We start from the raw sequence: 23522 nt of genomic DNA on the forward strand, positions 1-23522 counted from the left end.
GGGACACGAGGATGGGGCAGAGCTGCTGCTGGCAGGGCCTGGCGTGGTGGCACCAGGCTGCTGAGAAGGACACTCATGAGAAGAGCAATGGACAAGAGAAGGTTTGAATGTGCTGTGGGACAGGAGGGGCAGGGGTGGCTCTGTGAGGGCTGCCCACGACAGAGGCACCGCGCAGCTCAAAGCCCTCCCCTGAGCACGCACACGCTGCTGTTTTGGCTACCTGTCCTGGGCAGCTGGAGGGATGAGAGCCATAATATCCTTGAGGAAACCAAGCTGTTTTCCCAGGCACTCATTCTCAGGACTGGTGGCAGGTGGGGATGCTCCCAGGACAGCGGCACCTCCACCAGGGATGAGGGTCCCTTGCACCCTCTGCTGAGACTGAGGACTTGCCAGTAGGAAGAAATGATACCTGATACAAGCACACCCTTGGGTAATTGTGGTGACTAAAATAATATTCTGTGCTCCACGGAGATGGGATTGTTTTGGTTAACTGATGTGTCACTCACATCGTGAGGCAGTTCCTGCTCACAGTGAGAGCTACATTATATTTAATGTCATTTTATGTTCCTATATCTAAGGTGTTGCTCTTTTTTCTAGTCTAACCCAGGCCTATGTGAATTTATCCCTTCTTCTGCCCTGCTAGGCTGCTCTCAGATCACAGCTATCCCAAGGACAGACACACAGACTTACAGGGTATATCCTCACTAGGGAATTTAAGCAGCCAGGACCTGTTCCCCTGCCTTAGACAGATGTCCTATCCATTAGTGCCACCTCCACATCTCCAGTCAGGCTGCCCACATCCAAACAGCCAGCTGGGAACAGCTGTTGTTCCCTATAATAACCTGAACTGTCCCCTGAGGCTGCAAGGGCATTGCTGGTGGCCCAGACCTAAACTGACCTATGTCAGTGCTGCCAATTTAACAGTACATGCGGTCAAGTTTTGGAGCTTAAACCTGAAAACCTGGACCTTCAGGATGAGTTTGCTAGCATGGATGCAACCCTTGTTTTTGTGATGGGGAAGAAGAAGAAACAGGAAAAACTTCTCTCTTATTTACATAAACTATTATGCTACTTACCAAAAATGCTGCCTACTAACACATTAACTTGGCTGGAATCTGTTTAGGTTTTGATTTCACAAGAGATAAGAGACTCTGTACATCACCACTGCTGTGAAAGGACATGCAAAAGGCAGTAGAAGGCCACAGGCATCACCCTGGTTACACAGACTTGGGCTGTAGGTGCAGACACGGTGCTTTTAAGGAGGGCAGCACTGTCTGCAGCATGGTCTGGGCCAAAAACAACATCCCAATAATTTGATGACATTCATTGCTTAGCTTTCTAGCTGAGGTGGAACCAGTGACACCTGATTTTGAATTAAGTGGCGTAACTCACATGCTTAAAAGCTACCTGTCTGACCCCAGACACAGCAGTGTCAGTAGGGCTGAGGGGGTCTTGCCCCTTTGTGGATCTGGCCATCAGAAATACACCTGAGATCATGAATGATCATGGTATGAAACATTTGGAAGAAGCAGGGGTGGAAGCAGGGCCCACCCCAGCCTTGATCAAATAAATCCAATCTCTCTCTCACTTCCCTAATTTTGTTTTTGTGCTTCAAACACCCAAACCTCTTCCTGATAGAAAATGAAGAGGCAGAGAGAGTCACTCCTTGAAGTGATGTTTATTCTCCAATGTGGCAGCATTTCAGCCCTTGGACCAGTCTTCTAAGACAAAAGTTGCCCAACTAGCTGAAGACCGGCTTCTGTTTCTGGATTAATGTGTTTGGCTTCTGTTGATTTATGGAAGCTGTGACTTCATGACCCCAACACGTGCTCTGAAGAAAGTGAGTTTGTGTCAGAAACCAAGAGTTACCCATCAAAAAACAAAACAAAGGGTGATGGATTCAGACTATAACTGTGCACCGTGCCTGGGGCTCAGGTGCCCTGTGCCATCACCATTACACAGAATCTGTGGCTGCTCAGCTGGGAGGAGAGAGAGAGAGAGAGGGAGAGAGATGACACCATTCCCTTCCTGAAGTGCTCAGTGCTTTCATCCCCCCATAACCCCACTAGCTACATGTCTTTAGCTGTTCCCAGTATGCTCAGGGAGTTCTTGGGGTGGCTGATCCCCTCTGGGCACTGACTCCCTGGCCAGCCCAGCACAGAGGATGCTGTGCCTCCCAGTTCAGCCTGAACAAAGTGAGGGACCATGAGAATACGACTCGATTAGCGTTATATCATGGTCCGATCACAGACACTCTGTCTGATGTATTTTCCTTATCTGAGCAGAAAAAGCATCAGCTGCAACTCTGCCCCAGCATAAAGGTAACCCAATTAATCCAGTGTGTCTGCAGTAGGCAAGTCCTCACAGGCTTTCAGCAGTGGCAGAAGGAAGAAAGACAGACCAGCCATAACAGAGGGACAGCTTTCCACACACACCGAGCTGGCAAGGACACAAAGGACACAGACAGAGGATTCAATTTTTTTTCCTAATTTCATCTGACATTTAGCAATCGTAACTTTTCATTCGAGTAATAAATGGGTTTGTCCTTTCCAGCAAAACTGCTGTGGACATATTATTCCCTTTATGGTATGTTTTGCTGAATTCCAGATGTTGCTGTTTATTCAAGTCAAAGTTCAACCAAAGAAGGGTCAAGGAAAAAAAAAAGAATATTTGCTGAAATCAAAAAAATAAAATTAAAGATTTTGAAAGCTGTTAGTTTGTACAAGTATTACTGTTTTATGGAGCTTTACACTGAGCTGAGTTACAGCAGTGCCGTGAATCATTCCAGGGGAGTGAAAATGACTGTCAGTGCTTGCTTCTCCCATTAACCTTTTTTAATGTGAACTTGTAAAATAATATGTGATCTGGGAGATGAGGAACAAATGACTACTCATTGAGCTGGCCTCCACAGGAGAAATTATCATCTTTCCTGATATAACAATGAAAGAAATAACCCCTTGTTTATCCAGACTACTCCCATATTATGTGCCTCTCTCTACAGGCGGAGATGGAGAAACCAGAGGAAACACACGATTAAAGGTGGTACTTACTGGGGTTATGCCCAGTTTTTTTGGTCTCAGATAAGACCCCCTGTGCTAGGTGCTGCACAAAACAAAACCTGATCCTCACTAAAGCACTGATAGGCTAAAACAAGACACCATAGTCCTTTCTCAGAGATAAGAAGATGAAACATTCTTCAGTTGCTTTCTCAATAATTGAGAAATCATCACTTGCATTTTAACTAGTTTTTAATCTTTGGAACCAATCCCTCTGGGATAAGCCCAGGTGACTGTAGAACAGCCTTGAGGGAGTTCTGAATAACTAACCTCTGACTGTACTCTTGATTCTGGAGTAAGAAGATAACATAAAGCTGAATTTATTCTCTCTACATAACTAAATTGAGTCTGTGAATTTGCCTCCAATTTTGGTAGATTTCATCCACGTTACAAAGGAAAATAAGAAGAGCAAAAGCAAGAGGTTTGTTTTAATTGCATGCAAGTGTAGCTTGCTACCTGCTGTTGCTAGCTGAAGGCTGCTGAAATATTTAGCAGCCTATTTGAACTAACTGCACACCCTGGAACTGCATTTTAAGATCCCAATTCAGCTTTTCATCCCTGTCAAGTGGGATGAAACTAACCCTGATGGGTAACCAACCCCTGCATGAGGAGGTTTTGATGTGTAAGTATGTCCTGCCTGCCCATCCACCACTGGGTTGCTTCGCTGAGGAACAGGGGTGGAGAGAGAGTGTTCTCTGTGACCAATGGGCATGATTGAGAGGTTTCCTGGAGCCTTTGAGAACTGAGAACTGCCTCCTCAGGAGGCCAAGATGCTGATATCTCCCCAGTCCTAGGGGTGGAAATAGAGGTGTGTGGCATCAAGTCTGAAGAGACCTTATGGTGGGGTGGAAATGAGCAGCAGTTCAAAATCAGCACAAAGCACAAAAGTAGCTTTTCCCTGTCCAGCTTTAATGTTTGGCAATTTGCTGAGCAACCTTTCCCTTCAGTAACCCTTGGAGCACTCCAAAAGCTTGTCAGGTTCTTAGAGTGGTGCTTGCCCTGTGCAGACACGAGGATTTAGTCACAGAGATGTGCTGGGGGCCTGCCTGTGCCATCTGTCAGCTCACACCTCTGCCTCCACCCTGCAGCAATCCTAAAATCATAGAACCATTTAGGCTGGAAAAGACCTCTAAGATCACTGAGTACAACCATTAATCCAGCACTGCCAGGTCCCCCACTAAACCATGTCCCTAACTGCCACACCTACACATCTTTTAAATACCTCCAGGGATCGTAACTCAACCACTTCCCTGGGCAGCCTGTTCCAGTGCTTCACTACCCTTTCTGTGAAGAAACTTTTCCTAACAGCCAACCTAAACCTCCCCTGGTGCAACTTGAGGCTTCTGCAACCTCTGTTGTGATGGATTTGGGGTGGCCTTGGTGTGGGTATTTGAGTGCTGGCAGGAGACTGACACACAGCCAGAAATGCTGGTGATGCCAAGTGAAGGGCTCCTTTCAGGCTAAATCTGGGCCTGTGTCTTCATCTTCATGTGAGACATCACAGGGAGAGGGGAAGGACATGTCAGTGCTGGGAGCAGTTGCCTAGAAGCAGCAGACCTGAAGGCAAAACCCAAAGACTAAAATGTGAAATGCTTGTACTTAGACAGATTTTTTTTTTTCAGTGCCTTTGCCCCTGGTCATGAAGAAATCTGATCTTATTTCCCTCAGGAGCACTTTCTCCCTGCTCAGAAGGAGCAGAGGTACTAATGGGTGGTTGTCCTTACGAACCTTTGTGTCTCCCTGCTACAAAACTACCAAGTCACTTGACAGCTCCCCAGGGCTTCTATTTCCCTCAGGCTTGGTACCTCCTTAACTAAAAGCTTACATGTTATCAAAGAGGTTTTTTTATTATTTGATTTGGCTGTCTTTGGGGAGGAGGAAGGGGAAGTAACCTCTCCTCTATTTCCTAGCAGGAATATTTGCCTAACGGACACAGCCTAATCTAACTTTCAAGCAAACAGATCAATATTTGCTTTTCACTACATCAAACTTGCTGTTAGCATTCCTGGAACAGAAATTAATACATGTTGATCTTAGTTAGGGACCAGTGATTTGGCTGGTGTATGTAGGTATAGTCTGCTTCAATTCAACCGAGTCAATACATTCCAGCAGAAAAGTCATCCTCATATATTTCACAGTTGTATCAAGTTTGTTTCCAAAATGAAGTTGCACTCAAGACAGAAAAGAAATGATGAATAGAAAATTACCTGCATGAGATCAAACAGGAATCATCAGGAGCACCTGGCGGCATGGAGGAGAGATTAATTTTAAGGAGGGGAGCGCTGTTGCAGGTTGGGTTACTGCTATCTCCTGCCTGACTGCCTAGACCTACGTATCTCATTTCCCAGGTCACAAGATATTCATTTTTGCTTACATTCTAGCCTCTGCTAGGGGCATTAGTCAGCCTGCAGTCTATACAGACAAGGTAAGTAGAAAGTGGGAGATAACACTATTGTTATGCTTATTTATGAGCTGGGAAGGTTTAGGGAAGGAGATTAAGGGACATGCCTGTGGCAGTCTGTGGCAGACAGACTGGTCTCCCAAGATCCCTGTTAGTGTCCTCCTTGTATGACTCTCTTCCCTGAGAACAGCCGTGTCTCATTGGGACAAAATAAATTTCAGCTACGCCAGCTAGCCCTCTAACAGGACCTTTCCAAAGCAGGAATGTATTTTGCAAATAGATATATTTTTAATTTGCAATTTAGTAATAAGCACCCAACAGATCTACCACAGGTATCAGTGCTGCCTTTGGCTTACTGGGCATATGGGAGCCAGCAAAGCTGGACTAGGCTCCATCCCCAGTGGTGCCTAGGGAGGTAAAATAGGGTGAAATGCCCTTTCTGTATCATCAAGCCAGAAGAGTGAAAATTAACCATGTCCACATCTCTTGGTTTGTGTTCGCTCTCCTGAACACAAACCATCTCCCCCTGCATAGCAGTCTGTAACAGAGGAAAAGCACAGTCTGCTGACACATCCCAGACCTGATGTTGGCAGGTCAATCTCAATATCAGTTCATGGATATACATGTTTCTAATGACTTTCCCTCTCTTTCATACAGCTCTAAACTCCAGTAATAACTAATGTCTACCTCTAATAATATTAGTACCAGTATCCTCCATGATGCTTTGAAGGCAGCTGCTAGTAAATGCTGTCTTGGGCAAGACCAGGTGCTGGACTATCTTCCCTGGGCCTATAAACACCTCAGTGTGTAATATGATGGCCAATCTGATGTCCTTGCATCATCTGATGTTATCTATGACACGTAAACAGTGTGTTGTCCCCTGCCTTATTGTTTCCTGGTGTATCTCTCTGCATTAACATCGCTGTGTCTCATGCTGCCATACAGGATGGCATCAATGGCTGTGTGGGAATGTGACTTGGACAGACCGTGGGTTGGCCATAGATGCTCCTAGAAATAAGAGCACAGAGTTGTGTACATGTCTGGTGCAAGACAGGAGGTCAGGGTTCCCACAGCAGGTCACCTTTGAAATCCATTTTGCTGCTGTCCCTGAACGACCATCCCACATAACCACTTTTGGTTTAGCCCATCATTAGAAGGCATTTTAATACCATGGTATCACCATCTTAACCAGTCAGAGATGGACGTCCTTCCCTTATTCCCAAAATTGCACTTCAGTTCCCAAAATTATCCTGTCATGCCAGTGAAAGGCAGAGGGTCCAAGCTGTGTGTTTCCCATGGTTGAAGTAGAGGGAGAAGCAGAGGGATGCTCCTTCACACCCTGCCTGGGGTTGCAGAGTTGGTGAGTAGTGGTGGCATGGAGGGACATGGGTTTAATCACCAAATAGAGCACTCAGGAGCTAGGACATGTGCCCTGCACAGCGGTATGATCTGAGAAGCCATTTAAAGTCTCAGCTGGAAAACAAACACAGAAGAGATATGCTGCGGAAAATAGAGATGACTGGGAAAGATTTGAAGCCTGGAGAAAAATATACAATCCATGATAAGGACTTTTATTACCAAGATGGACATCAAACACTGAAAAGGACATTATACCGAATGGACAGTTCACCCCTGTTATCCCCAGTTACCCCCACTTTTTCGCTTATACAGTTCTGATGTTAAGTGTACCCCTGGTTGTTGTTTTAAAAATCCCATTCTCCATATTGTCTTCCTCTCCCCTCATGGTTTTCCCGCCTAAACCTGTTGTTCTCGCCGGCTTTCCCGCTCCTCTGCCTGCGATTGGTTGATGTTTGGTGCAGTGCAGAGGTAGCTCCCATTGGTCCTTTCCCCCAGATACCCAAAGTTACCACCCATCCTTCCCCTGATATCCAATCCCAGTTTGCCCTGAGCTGCCTGTCACTTTCTCCTCCCCTTGCCTGAGTCCAACCCCTGATCCTACCCTATATAAGTCCCTGTTCCCCTCAATAAATTTGGCATTGCTTCCACACCCTCAGCTGTGTCGTAGTCCTTTCTGCAGTGTCCTTTCCCACTCCTTTTCACCCACGAGCCGTGGCAGAGATAACCATGGATTACAGGGCTATTTGAGATCTACATACATACACTGTTTTGACAGCATAAATTATAAACAGCTCATTTTTGTTGACCTGTGCCCTACAATCTGTTTGAAAGCAATTCCTGCTTTTTATCTGACAAACCGATGGTGGAAAACATTGCTTGCATGGAAAACATTGTCTTGGTCATCTCTTGCCCAATGGTTTGTTTCCTAACTCTGATTAGCCAAGCTAATACTCATAGTTCCTTGGCACTACCTGAGTGTGAGTCCCCAAGGAGCTGTCATCGACTGGATGGGTCTGCACTGATGAGTCAGAGCCGACATGTCTGTGATGGACTGATAAAAGCAGGATGACACTTGAGGCAACAGAAACCATGAGAGAGCCCCACATATCAGCTTTTTTCACAATACTTTCACCAGTGATGGAGGAGAAAAGTGGAAAAGGAAAATACAGGAAGGAGAAAGGCAATAGGAGGAAAAACAGGGCATGAATCAGACAGGACACAGAAAAAATATTTCCAAAGCAGAGAAAAGGGGCACCCACACTCTGCTCTGCTTTGTCCTGCTTACTTAACAGAAATGCTGCAGGCTTCCCACACCTCTCTTTGTTACTGATGACTGTGTGAGAGATCCAGGCTGTTTCAGCATGTTGTTCCTCCTCACTATTGGACTCAACCTGCTGCTTGATCTTCCCTTGGGAGAGTGACAAGGTGGAGGCAGGGGACTGGGGGCCCAGGACATCCTTCCTGCAAGGTGAGGGAAGGCCAGCAAGACTGTGTACATATAGGAAGGGACAGGCTTGACCAAACTGTTGTTGCTCTGTTACTGCCAGGGTCTAATGCTATGAGCAAGGCAGGATCTGAAGGGGAGGAAGGAAAGTCTCTCAGACTACCAGAAGTAGATCCTGCTGTTTAAGCTGGTTTCACTCTCCTCTGAGGTGTGTAGGCAGGAGCCAATGGTACCTGTGTGGGAGCAAGGGCATTGCTGCACCTGTGATGGGTAGAGGATTTTGCTCCATTAGTCCAAGAGATTAAATATCTCTTTACAAACTTGGCTGGAAAAGGAGAATAGCAACTCATTTCACACACTTTGTGTTTCTGTGGGGCTGAGGTCCAGCAAGCTCCAAGAAACCCCTCATCAGGGAGAAAGCTTTTGCTAGTCTGTGTCTTCCCAGCCATTGCTCAGCCCAGTTAGCCCCAAAAACTCATGGAACTACCATTGTAGACCATTTGCTGGTCTGGATCAGTGCCTGCTTCTTGCATATGTATTTGTCCTTTGATCCATCCCTAGCACCATTGCTGCCAGGACCATAACTGGGCTTTCTCCATTGTTGCAGTTACAAAAGTGATTAAAGCTGCAGAGGATGCAGAGCTAGAGCCAGGCCAGGTTGTTTCTCCCCTGAGACTGGTTTTTATCTGCATGCTATTTTGTTAGAAATCTGCATTCAGGAATATATTCTTGGCTGGCTATGCTCTGCCTACCTGCTGCTGGCCAAACATATTGCTCCCAGGACATGACAGCTAAATGGGTGCCAATTCCATTCTGCTGCTTTCATTTCTAAAGCACTGGTGTTGACCAGCTCTGACATAATCAGTTGTCATCCTCACCTCCCCAGGTTCGTGCCATCACTGCTGCCCTACGCAGGTTCACAAGTCCTGATCCACTCTCCAGACAGGTGTGCTCTCAACTCCACTATGCAGAGCAGGACATCATGAGGCCACCTGCCCTAGAATGGCTCACCCATCACAGCTGCACTCTTGTCCTAAAAACAGGGTAGAAACATAGAAAGTGTCTGGCAGGGATAGTCCTTAATTCATACCCTATTCAGCAGTTGTTTGTGAGAGTGTTATACGGTTTTAAGACAAAAACCATGCTGGCAATGGAGTAAATATTCTATTGATATGGCCTGTGCCCTGGTCCTATTTATTTGCTAAATCAGACGTGACCCAAATTATCTAACTTCATTAAGCTATGTAGGGAAAATATCAGGCTAATTCATTGTAGAAGAGAGGCCCTCACTCTGGGAGTGTTGCAGATCCTACCCAAGGCTCAATAAAAAGCCTTGGGTCTCTTGATGGTGGAGGGAAGACAACAGGCTGCATTCCCTGCCCAGCTCTGTACCCACACCAGGGGTGTTCGCACCCACTGGGCAGCATTTGTGCTGCTACCTCTGTGGTCTCTTGCTCCCAGATATTTCACAGACACATCAGTTTACAACTAAGCAGTCACATTTTTACCAGGACATCTTCTGTCTCACTGGTTCTTACAGAGCAGGATCTGGGCAGGAAACATCTGCTTCAGTGACTGCAGCAAAACACGGAGTAAACACAGCCCGTGCATAACAAAGTGGTGTCCGGCAACAAATTTTTCTATCAGAAAGAGAATTGAATCTACTCTTGTTTCCCTGAATCCTGTCTGTTTCCCAGTTAAGCCCCAACAATTTCAAGCATTCCTGGCATGCAAGGAAACCCTGCTGACGTCAGGCAGCCAGAGGTTGGGAAGGGGGCATGGAGCTCAGGAAGTCTGGGCCCCTGACAATGAAATGTACACTGTGTGGAGAGAATATTCTGCTCATAAAAGGGTTTCCCTGATGCTCAAGCTGTCTGAGACAATTTTCTATTTTAAGTCCTCAGCTGTAGCCTGAGGAAGGGGCAGCGGAGCACCAAGTGACTCATCCATCCTGTCCAAGAGAATCCCAAGGTGGGTGATTTCCTGACTTAGGAAAAAAAACAAGACACACAGTTGCTACTGTTGCCGGGGGGAACCCAACACCATCTGACAGGGACTTCAGTGAGGTCATTCAGTAACCCAGACGTAATGTTCATCTACCATTGGTGCCTCATGCTCAGAAAAACGTGGGCTACGGGCTCTCTCACTGATGGGTCAATTATGCTGGAATAGGTCCACAAAACGGGTGCAGGTTGCCCCACCACAAAGACCAGCTGCAGTCCCGTTGTGCCAGTGGAGGAAGTGGTTCACAGTCACTGGCACCACGCTCTTCCTGGCTGCTGGATGCAAAGGGAGCCTCCCATCCCAGCTCTGCCACTCCTGAAGGCAGAATGTGGTCAAGGCGATTAAGTCCATCCCCGCACTGGTTCACGAGCTACATAGTATGTCAGTATCTGCTCACCTCACAGAGAGAGTTCTACAGTAAATTATTCAGCAGAGGAAGGTTCAAAGTTACAAAACACCATCATTCACTGAATCAACCATGAATCATGTCCAAACTCAGTATAAAGGCAGACTTTAGCCGCAGGAATGCTCTAACTGCTGACTGCGATGACCAAAGGTGTGAAGGTGATAAAATATAGGGCAGCATTAGCTTACCTACCTCTATTTAAACCCAGTTATCAACAGCATTCAAGTTTTACATTTGTACTTCAACCTAAACTTAATGTCATTTTGTATATTTAAAATGGGATTAAGGAAGGCATTTTCAAAATTTTTTGGGTCTCATTTCCCCTTCATTGAACCATTCAGTGTTTCAATGGGAGCACCCCAGAGAGCACAGAAAACCAGTAAGTTTGTATCTTACCAGAATCACTGCAGTCAGACATACAAAATGCTGACCTGCTAAAAATTCAGTGCTCTGATTCAATCACACTCACATCATATTAATAACTTAACTTTTTACAGGAAGGTTTCATATTGGATGAGACAGTTTTTATTGTGTCACTTCAGTTTCATGTCAGATGGAAAAGATGCAGTAGGTCACCTCATCTGTCAGACAGAGACAATACAGTTTTTGAGAACTTGGTCTACTTCCTAGTGAGTAACATTTGCAACCATTTTCTGTAGCAGATTATGCTAACCTAAAAACCATTTCCATTTATTTGACTAATTTTGCATTAGCTCTGAATTAAGCATTGTATTTAACTATGCATTCCACAACGAGTCCTCTTTTCATTTTATTCATTAGAGAATGAATATTTGGCAAACAAATAAGATAAAGTACCTTTGTCTGCAAGTGTGCTGGAGATGCATTCCTCACTAATGGTGTCTTTATGGAAGAAGTTTGTAAATGTTTGACAGAAGAGGTGGGATTTGTCCCCCCAACTCCAGATGTTCACACTGTAAATTTCTGCCTACGAACAAGGAGTCTAGACTTTATATAGTCAATGGAGATATACAGGCATTTCAGGATGCATTTTCCCTTAACCTAATGTCTGCAATGGCTCTGATATTGCACCCTGAAAGTGCCTGTTTCTTTCCCCCGGCTGCAAAGGGAACCTGAAGTGACTGATGCAGGTGTTCAGCCTATGTCTGCACTAGAAAGCTAAAATGCCAGGAATCATTCTTTGTCACTGAAGATGAGGGGCAAGGAATGGCATTAAATGCTCTTTCCCTCAGAAGTAGTGAGGTAGTCCCAAAGTGACTGTTACTGGCCTGACCTGAACCTACCAGGCCTTTGGGAGAGCACTAGGTGACCCACATTGAAATAGTGCTGGGGACTGTTCAAGCAGCTGGGATGGCATAGCACTGTGGATACCCACAGGAGGAAACCACGGTAGTTGGCCCAGGAACAGACATTTATGTTGTAGACACGCCAAATAGTAGAATTGAATCCTACTAAATGTCTTGGAGGTGTTCAGGTCCTCCTCTGCTGCCTTCACGGCCTGTAATTGTGAATAATTTGGTTGCTGCTTAGATGCTATTGGTGTTTCTTCCTCACAGACTATGGTTGCTAGTTAATATTTGGCTGCTTTGACCTTTCCTGTTATTATTCCTGAAGCATAAAGGTATTTTTTGTCAGCGCCTCCACCTCTTTTCACAAACCATGCAGGAAGAGGATGGCTCATTTACGTCTGTAGAGGTTTCCCTAAATGGATTTGCCACTAGCGTATTTGTGCTGCTGGAAGGATTAAGCTTTTCACTTACTATGTGGTGATTACTAAAATAATTGGGGATAGGATTGCAAGATCAAGCAATGCCTTTGCTAAACCCAAAGGACTTCCTGGGTGAACTTTTGCTGCTCCTTTGATGTCAGCACATGGCTCTTGTCACCCACACCAGAGTCAATTGCCAACTGCACCCACCAAAGCACCAGCATCCTTTTGTGAACCCTCAGTCTAGTTGGAACATTAGTTACCAATATATTGGAAAAGTCTAATCCTTTTTTTCTTCTAGATTTCATAGTGGAAGCACACTCTTTTATGTTTACTTTTCACACAGTAAAACTGGCTTATCTGTAAACTGTTTCATTATTTTGATGTAAAATTTCTCATTTTTCATCTTTCAGTAGCCCTCTCTTGTGTCTGCAAGACAGAAACGTCACTGTCACAAAGAGCTATTGCTATGGGTTTGTACCATGTATGCTAAATCTATCAAAGACAGATTCAGACCACAGTTTTAGCAGTGCAAGAATAGTATGACCATGACCAGAGTCTGTCTGCTGGGGAAATAACACCTGAATTAATTTCATACAGCTGGGGCACCTGACTCTTCACATTTTTTGGCTTTATCTCAGCAGTTTCAGTGAGACTTCTTCACACAGTAGCATAAATGAGAGGCAAGTCTGACCCCAGACACTGAGGACAGACAGAAATGAAAAATAGAACTCAAAACCAAGGAATTGGTGTTTCAGTTCAAATGCAACATAAAAAGTAATAGAAATGAGATGTAAGAATCTGAGGGGAATCTAGAAATCCTGACATGGCATTGCAACTGTTTCTTTTTAGCCTGAAGTCTCATTCTTTGATGATGCATTACTGAGTAATTTTATCTATATGCCTTCTCTTCCATGTAAAAATATCAGTATTCAATTAAGGAAGCTTATTTTTATGGTGAGTGGTTAGATTTTATTCCTGAAGCTTTAAAACGGAAGAAAAAATATTGATATTGTGCTCATATATATCACAGGCAAAATTCCTAAAGACAAGGATTTCTTGAAAATTGGTCTGCAGACCAATTTTTTCACAAATGAGAAGTGCCATGAAAAATGACAATCCATATTAATTAAATCTTTTGGTGTTAGAGAACAAATGGAGACACGTGAAAGCTGAAGGTATTTGTAATGTGACTCAGTCTTTTTGCCTCTAGGTCACAGCTTCAGAGTTGGTGTGGGCTAGTAGCAACTGAAAGTCATTATTTTCTGACAGCTGTTTGGAGACCTCTGGGAAATGAGTTTGTGCTATCCTGCTAGCAGTGGTAGTGACTGATGCAGCATCAAGTAATCTATCCTCCCTGTAGGGGGTAATTGGTATTTTCCTCCATGGTAGCAAACAGAGAGTCTGTAGCTAAAAGAGGCATAGAGCAAAATTACCATCCTCTCATTGTATCACCAGCATCAGCCACGTTATTGTTTTCAGTCCCCAAAGTGCTAATGCTGTGTGCACCTTGTCACCATGGGATCTGGACACCAAACACAGGCACTACCAGCAGGATGCTCCTGTGCCCCAAGGAGTCTGGTATCGCTTTCCTTATTGGCAGTGCTCCCAAAGAAGGAAGAGCCGTGGAGGGGAAGGGATATGAACCTCTCCAACCTCCCTAAGTTCTGTCATTACTCCATCCCACACGTGAAGCCTGCGATGGCACAGCTTCTGTTCATTTCTGTATGTGGAACATGGGCACAAAACACTGTAAATGACCTGTTGGTCAGCTTCCTCCTGCTCACTGCCTGACTCCCCTGCCAGTCACTCCTGCTGTCCTGATATTTCGGCTTGGTTTCTTGACTGGCAGGATCAACTTGTGGGCAGCTAGCTCTGGTGCACATCTGAGCACACAATCACGTTAACCAGAGTGCCCAAGGCAGCTTTAGATGGGTTGCTGAAGTTAAATATCAACAAACTTTGGATGAGGAAAAGCTGACAGAAAGCATTTGGGGCTTGTTGGCATTTTATATTTTTGTAAATATTTTGAAATTTTTTTGTTTGCAAAAATTTACTAAGAACATGTTTCCATCACATATTGTGGTCCAGTACCAACACTCCCCAAATTCAGGTTTCCTGTCCCATTGAGCTTCAATATTAGAGACACTGACTCACATCACAGTTGAAGCTATCTCAGTTTACTCTGAGTGTGTACAAAAAGTTGTGGTCCAACCTCCACCAAGGTTTCCTGGTGGAGGCTGACTGATGAGGGGATGTGCACCCAGAGAAACTTTCCTGGCAGACTTTTCTTCCCATGTTTTTTCCATCTGCCTCTCTGTGCTCTCACACTCACTCTGTTACATGACTGACATAGTCTCCTACAGACAGTGGTTCACTTAATTAAAAAAGAAAGGTTCAAGCCAGATGCATGGCCCTCTGGAGAGGCCTGTCTCACCCCACTGACTGAAAGCTGCTTGGAATGACGTGGATCTTTGAGGTGCCTAATAGAAGGAGACCTGCATCTTAGCATATGCATTTCTAGAGAGAGTCAACAAAATGGAGCTAATATTCTGAAGAGGGAAAAAAAAATACTTTGAGGACACGGAAAAATATATTAAAAGAGTTAAAGTGATCAGTTTGATTTATAAAGGGAAAGAAGATTTAGTGGCAACTCAAGTTACAGTCAATAAAAAGGTTACAATGTTAAAGAGCTTTTTAAATCTAATGGAGAAGGACATGACAAGAAGCAGCGGCTGGAAACTGAAGCCAGACAAATTCAAGTGCAGTCTCATAAACTGTAACTCCTATAAAGCACTATGCAACCAAGGGGAAATTAAGTTTAATGATGATCCTGACTCAGAGTAGATCATTACTGGGAGGTGACAGCTGTGCCACCATCTGCAACAAACGCTTAAGCATTGAGACTATCTGGATGTTGTGATCAGACTCAAAGGGTGGTCAACTGGCCAATGTATGGTCTGAGCAGCCACAGCCCAAACCTGGGATCCAGTTGCGTATTAATAGGTACCTCAGGTCATTTGAGGAGTTCTGGGCAGTCAGATATCCACACGGGACTGGCCAGACATGACACATGGCCTACAGAAGACCCTTTGGGAGCAGAAGCTAGAAACTCAGAAGGATACCTTATTAAATCTGCAGGGATGCTGGACTATGAAAAGGAGGTGGCTGAATCTAGTCCCAGTTGAATAGAATCCTCTTACAGACAGAGGTGAGCTCTAAGCAGGCTGTCCAGAAATGGGGGTCTGAAATAAATCTGATTAACCATAACAAGAAAACACCTATTTATCTCCATACATTGCAAAATGAGAGCAGGGAATTTGGGTCAGATGTTGATATCTTACTGTAAGCATCTAATGCAGTATGATGTTAGTCTTCACAACAAACTAGCATTCACAACAATGTCTTTAGATATCTTGGATTCTAAATTAAAAGATTTTAGCCTTTTCATCTCAATTTTGGACAGTAATAAGCAACCAAAGGCCAGAAATTAAATGTTTTACTTTAGGTCAAACTAAACGAATAAGCTAGATAACGAAAGTTATTCCAGTGTTCTCAGTGAAAGAAAACCAAAACACCATACAGCCATTGAAATCAGTAGTGCTCATTTGTCTCCCAGAAACAGCCCAGGCCGACTTGTGGAGTTTGATGAATAAGTACTGATGTGATATGTATTGCTATTCCTCAGAACTCTCTTTGCTTGAATATAGATTCCCAGCAGTTTGATGACAATCCCATGCCAACGTGTATGCAGTTGTGCAATGTCCAAGCACAAGACTCTGCAAGTTGCTCAGCAATACACAGTGAAGCAATCAGGAAAGAAAAGTGGAGGAAGAAATAAACCAACCCACAGTAAGGGAAAGATCAGAAAAGATCATTTGCTCCAGTGGCCTTTGCCATTGTGTTGCCACTGTAGCTAAGGCAACAATAACCTTCCGTAGCCCTCTGCTTGGACTCTTCGGCTGTAATAGCCAATCATCTCCTTTGAATAACAGCACTTTCAACCACTCCTGCACAAGATTAGTGCGTAGTCAGGGACTGAATCACGAAGAAAAGTACAGAGAAGTGGAACCAAAGACAAACATCATCACTAAGGCTGGCAGAGGTGCAGGACAGTGAAGTCAGCTGGGTCTGGGGAAGCAGTACTTTGCCCTGTGCACACCCAGGGCTGTGGAAGAGCTGTGTGGTACCACACCCTGCAAACACAGTGCTGCAGGAGTTAGAGCTGACAGTTTGCAGAGGTACACAGAGGTCAAGATTATTTTTAGAGGCCTAAAATTAATGGCCTTCTTTCCTGAGTCACTGTTTGTTTGGGGGTGGTTTCTGCTAAGAAATGCACAACACCTTTAAAGGTGTGTTTACTTGCTGTACGTGCTGGTTGGGCTTCAGAAGGCAGACATACTCAAAGAAAAGGCAGTATCTGAATCAGTCACATTGTCTTTTAGGACAAGCAGATTATCACATTAAATTGGCCAAGTGCTGGAGTCCAAGATGTTCTATTGTCCACAAAGGAAAGTGGGCCATGGTCTGTGCCATGCCATGGCATCTCCTCTTGAAGTGGTGGTGAGGAAGGGTTTGGGTAAGACTCCAAAGTTCATGCCAGAGACAAGGGGAAGATGCATTGTAGACTCCGACTGTAAACAGCAGTATCAGGCCTTTGACCCGGGCACTGTAACTGCACAAGCTGCACTTTCAAATTTCTAAAAAGTGCTAATTTAGGCTTATTTGAGGGTAACCCGTTCTTTTCAAACAACTCTCAGCACCTCAGGGTCACCAGGAGCCTAGGACTGTACCCTCCTGTTTTTAAGGACAGTGGGACTAGGTGGTCTGGACCTAACCAGACTGTGACAGCTGTCCTCAGGAACAGAAAATGTGCTCTAGATTGGTTTGTTTGCCCTTTAGATGAAACTGTGATGTCTGAACAGCACAAATGAGACTCAGAAAAGTTTGTCAGTCAAAGCTCTGAGGAAATATGTGTGGTTTTAAGGTGTCAGCAAAGCCTATCATTGTGTTAGCAGGTGTTGCCTACAAGTTCCTTCTCCCTCACAGGCTTCCCCTAAGTGATTAACTATTTTAAACCAATGTTGCCTATCCTAGGATTTTAATATTTCATCATAACAGCTGGAGTGTGCCTGGAAATTGAAATATCTCCCAGTCAGAAAGAGATGCTCTCCTGACCCTAGCCTCAGAGGGGATGGAGGGACAGGTGGCAGTGTGAGGTGGTTGAAGACACTCCACTGGAGTGCTGCAGAGTGGACTTAAACCCTTGGAGCACAGTGTCTGGGTCTACAAGTGCTCCTCATGTGCTCTCACCTGAGCTGGTCCCAAGCTGAGCTCTTTATGGAGAGAGTGCAATTGCACTTGGTTTTGGCTACTGAACACTCAGGGTTCTTGTGAATCCCATAGCGCCCAGGTCTTGACAGAGTCAAGAAGATGGATGTGTAACTCGTGCCTTAACCACAGGACCTGGAGCCTCCATGGGGGCTCCCAGACTCTGGAAATAAGGCAGGAGTTACAAATCCACTTGACTCTATCAATATCAGAGCACTGAGTCAGCTCCCACTTAGATACTGCAAAAACTCAGAAGCTAAAACACAGGTGGAGTTTAAATGACCCAGGTTGGGGCAGGATAAGAGGCTGAGGTTCTGGATCTAAAAATTCCCCACTTCTGGTGAACTTTGGATTGCATCTGCCCTTGTTAGAGTCAGTGCACTGCAGAGTGTCCTTCAGCTAATGCCACAGCACCTCATCATGCCAAAGACCACACCTGAGCCCTGTGGCTGAGTATTCTTCCTTTGCCTTCTGATGATGGGAGGGCTGCTGTCTGGATCCTGCCCAGCTAAGGATAGAGATCCTGGCTGGGGCACATGCCCAAGTACTGGGAGGAGAAGCATCTCGCATAGGCTCTCATCCAACCTTTCAAAGCAGCAGGGCCAAGGGACTCATGTGAAACCTAAGCACTGAGTCAGCATTTAAAGGGCTTCAGTACTTAAATCATTGGCAGCCATTGTTTAAAGTAAAAAATTAATTGACCCTGCTAACAGCTACCTGATGTACTCCACCAAAAATGTGCTGCTTGCCTTTTTTTTTTTTTTTTTGGTGGGCTATGTTACCTTCTTAGGTAAAAATTTAGGAAGAAAATGTCCACAAACAGCCTAATCCAGCAGAATGAAATGACAATTACTGTATAGTCAGACAGCATGGGGCCTGTGCTTTTAATACAATTAATTTTCTCATGGCTTAATAAATTCATTACACTGGTGTAGTGGAGACTGAAGAAGAACAGTAATGAGGTTTCTTTTGTTTTTAAATATATAAGCATTCAGATCCTTAAAGGGAAATTTTGCCTCCTCTGAGGCCTTGGCTGCTGCATTATTGAAGTAAGGTACCTACAAAAATATGTTTCTTTTCTGATGTGATATTTTTGGTTTTTTGCTTCACATATGCCTCACAAAATTAGACTGATTTGTAAAAAATGTAAATGAAATTACTTGGACCTTTAGATCCTGAAGTTCTCTGAAAACAAAAAGGAAATCTGTTTTGCTGTGCCTCTGTGTGTCAGAAGAGCAGGGCTTTTGCAGGTGTTCACCACACCTTAAAGGAGTGAGACACTTGTATCCCTTGTACAAATGTGCTCCCCATTTTTCAATACAGGATGATATGTTGAAGGGTTCAGAGGAGAGAGCAGGCAGTTTGGGCCAGAAACAACCAAATCACAAAAAATTTAGTCAGCATTAAGTTACAGTCATTATGAAAGAGTGGCAGGCAATTCTCACCTTCCCTCCCCTGGCTTTGGCTACTCATTCCCATTAGGTTGCGTGTGACACTTCAGGGCCCATGCAGTTGTACCATCCTGCTGGTGGATCAGTTCTCTGAACTGACTTAGTGCACACTTTTTCTCTTTTAAATTCCTCTAGCATGAATCATTTTTTGGTGGCATGGATTTCTCTTCATTACTCAATACTACATGGGCTTCTCTCAGTAGTCAGTGCTGGCATGTCCAGCAAATAGCTCTTCCTTTTGTTTTGGAGCAGAATGGGAGTACCAAGGCAGAGAGGCAGAGTGACATTCCAGGGTCCTCGAGGACCAGTCTGTGCTTCTCAGCCTTGTACTGGGTATGAGAGCTTGGCTTATTCTTAAGGGACTTGTAAAGACTTTGCAGAGTGAGCTGTTTAGAATATTCCTTTCCCACACAGTCTCAGTCCAGTGTAACATCTGCAAAATTGATAGAAGCCTCTTGAAACCCAGCTTCTTGTGGCTGAGGCACAATCTCAGATGCCTCAGTGCTCATTTTAATTTGTTAACTCTGAACAGCTAATGAGCAAGGTGAGGGATGTGCCAGCAGCGGCAGCCAATGGATCCACACAACAACTGTATTTGTGACTTTCATGCTGAGGGTATTTATTCACGCCTGCAGTGCTGGTGAGCGTGCAGGCTGCATGTTCCTTCTTTATGATGGTGACAACTTTGAATAATGTCATCCCTCAGCCACCTTGTTCTTCAAGGACTGATCTCAGTGACAGCTGGACCACTGGTATTTATCAGGACTTGGCTGGGGCCTCATATGCAGTTTGGTGACTGCACTTGCAGAAGGAGAAGCTGGAGGTGCTTCAGGAGGAGCAGCACGAATGATTTAAGGTCTAGAAGACAAAGTTTGTGGATTCAAAGGACTTGGGGAACATCACTCCTGGGGACAGGTGACTGCCAGGGAAAGACAAATGTTTGACACAAGGCAAAAATGCCCTCAGAAAGGAAGGGAATAATCTGCCTCTGGGCCTGGAAGAGGGTTAGAGATTGTGAACATGAACTGCAGCAAAAGAATTTCTGTTAGAAATTATGAAAAACTTTCTCAGCCTAAAATAACAAAGCACAGAGTTGGATGCCCAAGGCTAGCTGTGAAGACTTCACACCACAGTCTTGTTTATTTAACAACAAATTAGAGAAGCACCTATCAGGATTAGTTTCAATGCTGTCAAACCTGTCTTGGGGCAAGAGATCTACACAGTGACCTCTTGAATTCCCTTTCAGTCTGATTTTCTCTGATGCTATTAACCCGTGGAACTTTGTCACAGAAAGCCATTTCTCCATGTCAAGTGAGATGCAGCCACAGGGTATTTCTGGGTATGATGTGGCACCTTCACAGTGGACAGCCGTGCTGCGGATCTGCTCAAAGCAGGAATGCAGAGCTCACAGACACAGCATAAAAACGCAAAGCTGGAATGTGAACGAGAGCCTTTAATTAACGGTGCAGCTCTTGAGAGGGATGTCCTGCAATTTCTAAGGACAGCAAATGGTCAAGACCTCAGTTTAAGTGCCTGATCTGAAAGGGGGAGGGAGGCTGTGTATTGATTTCTGCAGGGAAACAAGTTACATGTGAGTTGTGCATTTCTCCTAAAGCTCAAAGCCATTGCAGACTCCCAAAGGACCATAAACTGTGTGCCTTGACGATTCATTTTTGTACAAAGAAGACTTGCTCCCTAACAAGACAATGGAAACTTGTCCACATCAAATGTGCACCCAAGCTGTCACCAGCAAATATAGTTTTGCTCAGTAAACCTTGACCCATGGTGTCTGTAACAGTCTGGGAACTCTAAAACCAAATGCATTATCTGCTATACGGCTTTTCTTATTTGGATTCCCTGGAAATGCATACTCTTTATTGGGGTCTTGCACTTCATTTGCCATCTCTAGAGGGATAGATCCTGTCTAGGTAATTTGAAAAGAAGATACCAGGAGTTTTCTCATTGTAAACGCATTAGGAGCTGAGATAAATCTTGGACAAGCCGAGCTCCCAGCAAATGAAACATGGTAGGAACAATGCAAAGTTTTCTAGTCCCACAGAGGCAGTAGAGCTGACTCTTCTATTCAAATACACATGGAAAGACTCCCATCTCTACAGGTATACACAGAAAATGAGACCATTTTAGTTTGGTATCAGAAGACTCCCCAGTGCAAAAATGATCTGGGTTTATATGCACATTTTTCAAGGGGCGCTAACCTGGCAGACAAAAAAGGGACATACGACAACCCTGAACTCTCAAAATCACACCAACTGCTTTCCCTCTGTGCTCAGTGATGCACTGCCAATCTTCCTTCATTCTCACCTTGAGAGCCACAGCTGGTCCTGCACATACAGCTGCTGCTACAGGCTCTTTGTTTCAATGAGCCCCTGCTTCACAGAGCAGCTTTAAAGAGGCCCTGGGTGAGCCTGGGTGTTTTGGGGTACCTCTGAGAATCAAAATAATAAAACTTCCCTTTATATCATCTGTCACACCACTTGATGTTAGCAATTGGTATGTGCCTTGACCACAAACAATTTCTGTAGAGTAGGAGAACTAGCCAAGCCTCAGTGGTATTTTCACCAAAAATTTTCACTAATATTTCTCTGGTTTTGAGGCAGTAAACAAAGCTGTTATATGACAAAAAGCTGTGGAAAGAAAGGCCATATTTCCAACCAACCAAGACCAACATCATCATTTCCAGGAATTTCTTCTACGCAGGGAACACAGAGCAGCCCCTCTTTGGAAAGTCAACAGGGTTACTTAAACTTGTGTAATTTTACACATCTGGGCAAATGAATCTGGCAAAACCAAGGTGGCAGAAATCTGTGTCATTGAGACTAGAAGGGATGAGAGGTCAGAATAACTGTCTGGAGCTACAAATCACTGCTAACAGACTGTTCCCGGTTGAAATAGCTGGTCTGATGGTGTCTTTTCCAACGAAGATGTCTGCAGCCTCTGTCATTCATTACTCACTTTGAGTGGGAGTATATACCTGACCAAAAGGCTACGCAAACCCAGTGCCTCCTATCTGTACTATACACTGGGGAATAAGATCGGGAAAGCCTTAGGAGCCATTCCTGAACTGCAGCATGCCATGAGAGCTCTTCCAGTTAGCAAAGGTGGTATCAGAGTGCTCATCCTGAAAGGAAATCGCTGGATGCCGGGGCCGGGAGCGGGTGCCGTGGGAGGATTGTGCCCACTGCAGGAGCAGGGTCTGGTTGCACATTCCTGAGCCCTGAGTCACTAGGGGCTGCCTGCTGACCCCTAACCCCACTCCAGCTCCAGGCACAATTTTCCTGCCCTGCTTCTGTGGGAGAGTGCCTTCTCAAAGAGGAGTGATGAAAAGCAACCACTGAAGTCTATAAAACACTGCTTCTCTGAGGCGACACTGTTCTGGGAGGATTCGGTTGTAGGGGGCTCACAAAGGGGCTTTTCTCCTTTCCCCCCTGGTGTGGAGGGGTGGAGAGTGGCCCAAAAAGCTTGTTAATTTTGCAGGACTTGTGAATGGCATGATGCAGCGATGGCAGACATCTGCAGAGCATGCAATGAGAGGTTTCAATCCTCATAGTTTATCAGGGGCTAATGAATGATCAATAGATGATCATTAGCCAGATGCTCCACTAGCTGCTGGTCCTAGACAGGCAGCTTGGTATTTTGGAGGCTGCTACAAGCCCAGGAACGCCTCACTGAAATGTTTCTAGCAAAAGTTTTTTTGGGTAGAAAATGAGACGCAATGTTGACAGTAGCTTCATGCCAGCTCAATCCATATGTCTGATGTGACTGCTGGTTGCAGAGAGTGCACACATGAAAGGAGTTTCCAGCCTCACAAGGTGATGAAGGAAAGGCCAAGACCCAACTTCTGGCTGCAAAACCTGGGGCTATTTTTGGTATCTTCCACCTAAGTTGAATGTTGTGACCTCCCCTGCAAAGTGAAATCCATCAGGAGGGGCTGGTCTAAAAAGTTGTGCACACTGAGCTGTGTGGAGTTTGCTTAACAGTCAGCAGACAGACCCAGACTTCCCAGGGATGATATAGTGTTTAGAGCACCCAGAGCTAGAGCACCCAGAGCCTTGTCCCACTACCCCACTGATCACAGCAGATGCTACAGCACAGCAACACATAAGGCCAGGAGGGGAGGGATGCATTTCACCTAAATCTTGATGCCTACTCCATCTGAACTAGGAACCATAAATTCCCTTTCTGGTTCTTAGACAGAAAAAGATACTTTTAAGATTTGGTTCATTTTCCAATAGAAGTGTAAAATGAGAGAAACAAATTGCTCTTGCAGAGCCCTGCAGCTGACCCCCGGGAGTAGAACAGGCCCATAAAACCATTCTTTATTTTCCTAGCTCTCATCTGAAAAACTTCTTGTTTTGGATATTT

Source organism: Corapipo altera, unplaced genomic scaffold (genome assembly GCF_003945725.1).
Source record: "Corapipo altera isolate COAL_440 unplaced genomic scaffold, ASM394572v1 46, whole genome shotgun sequence".
Taxonomy (NCBI): Eukaryota; Metazoa; Chordata; class Aves; order Passeriformes; family Pipridae; genus Corapipo; species Corapipo altera.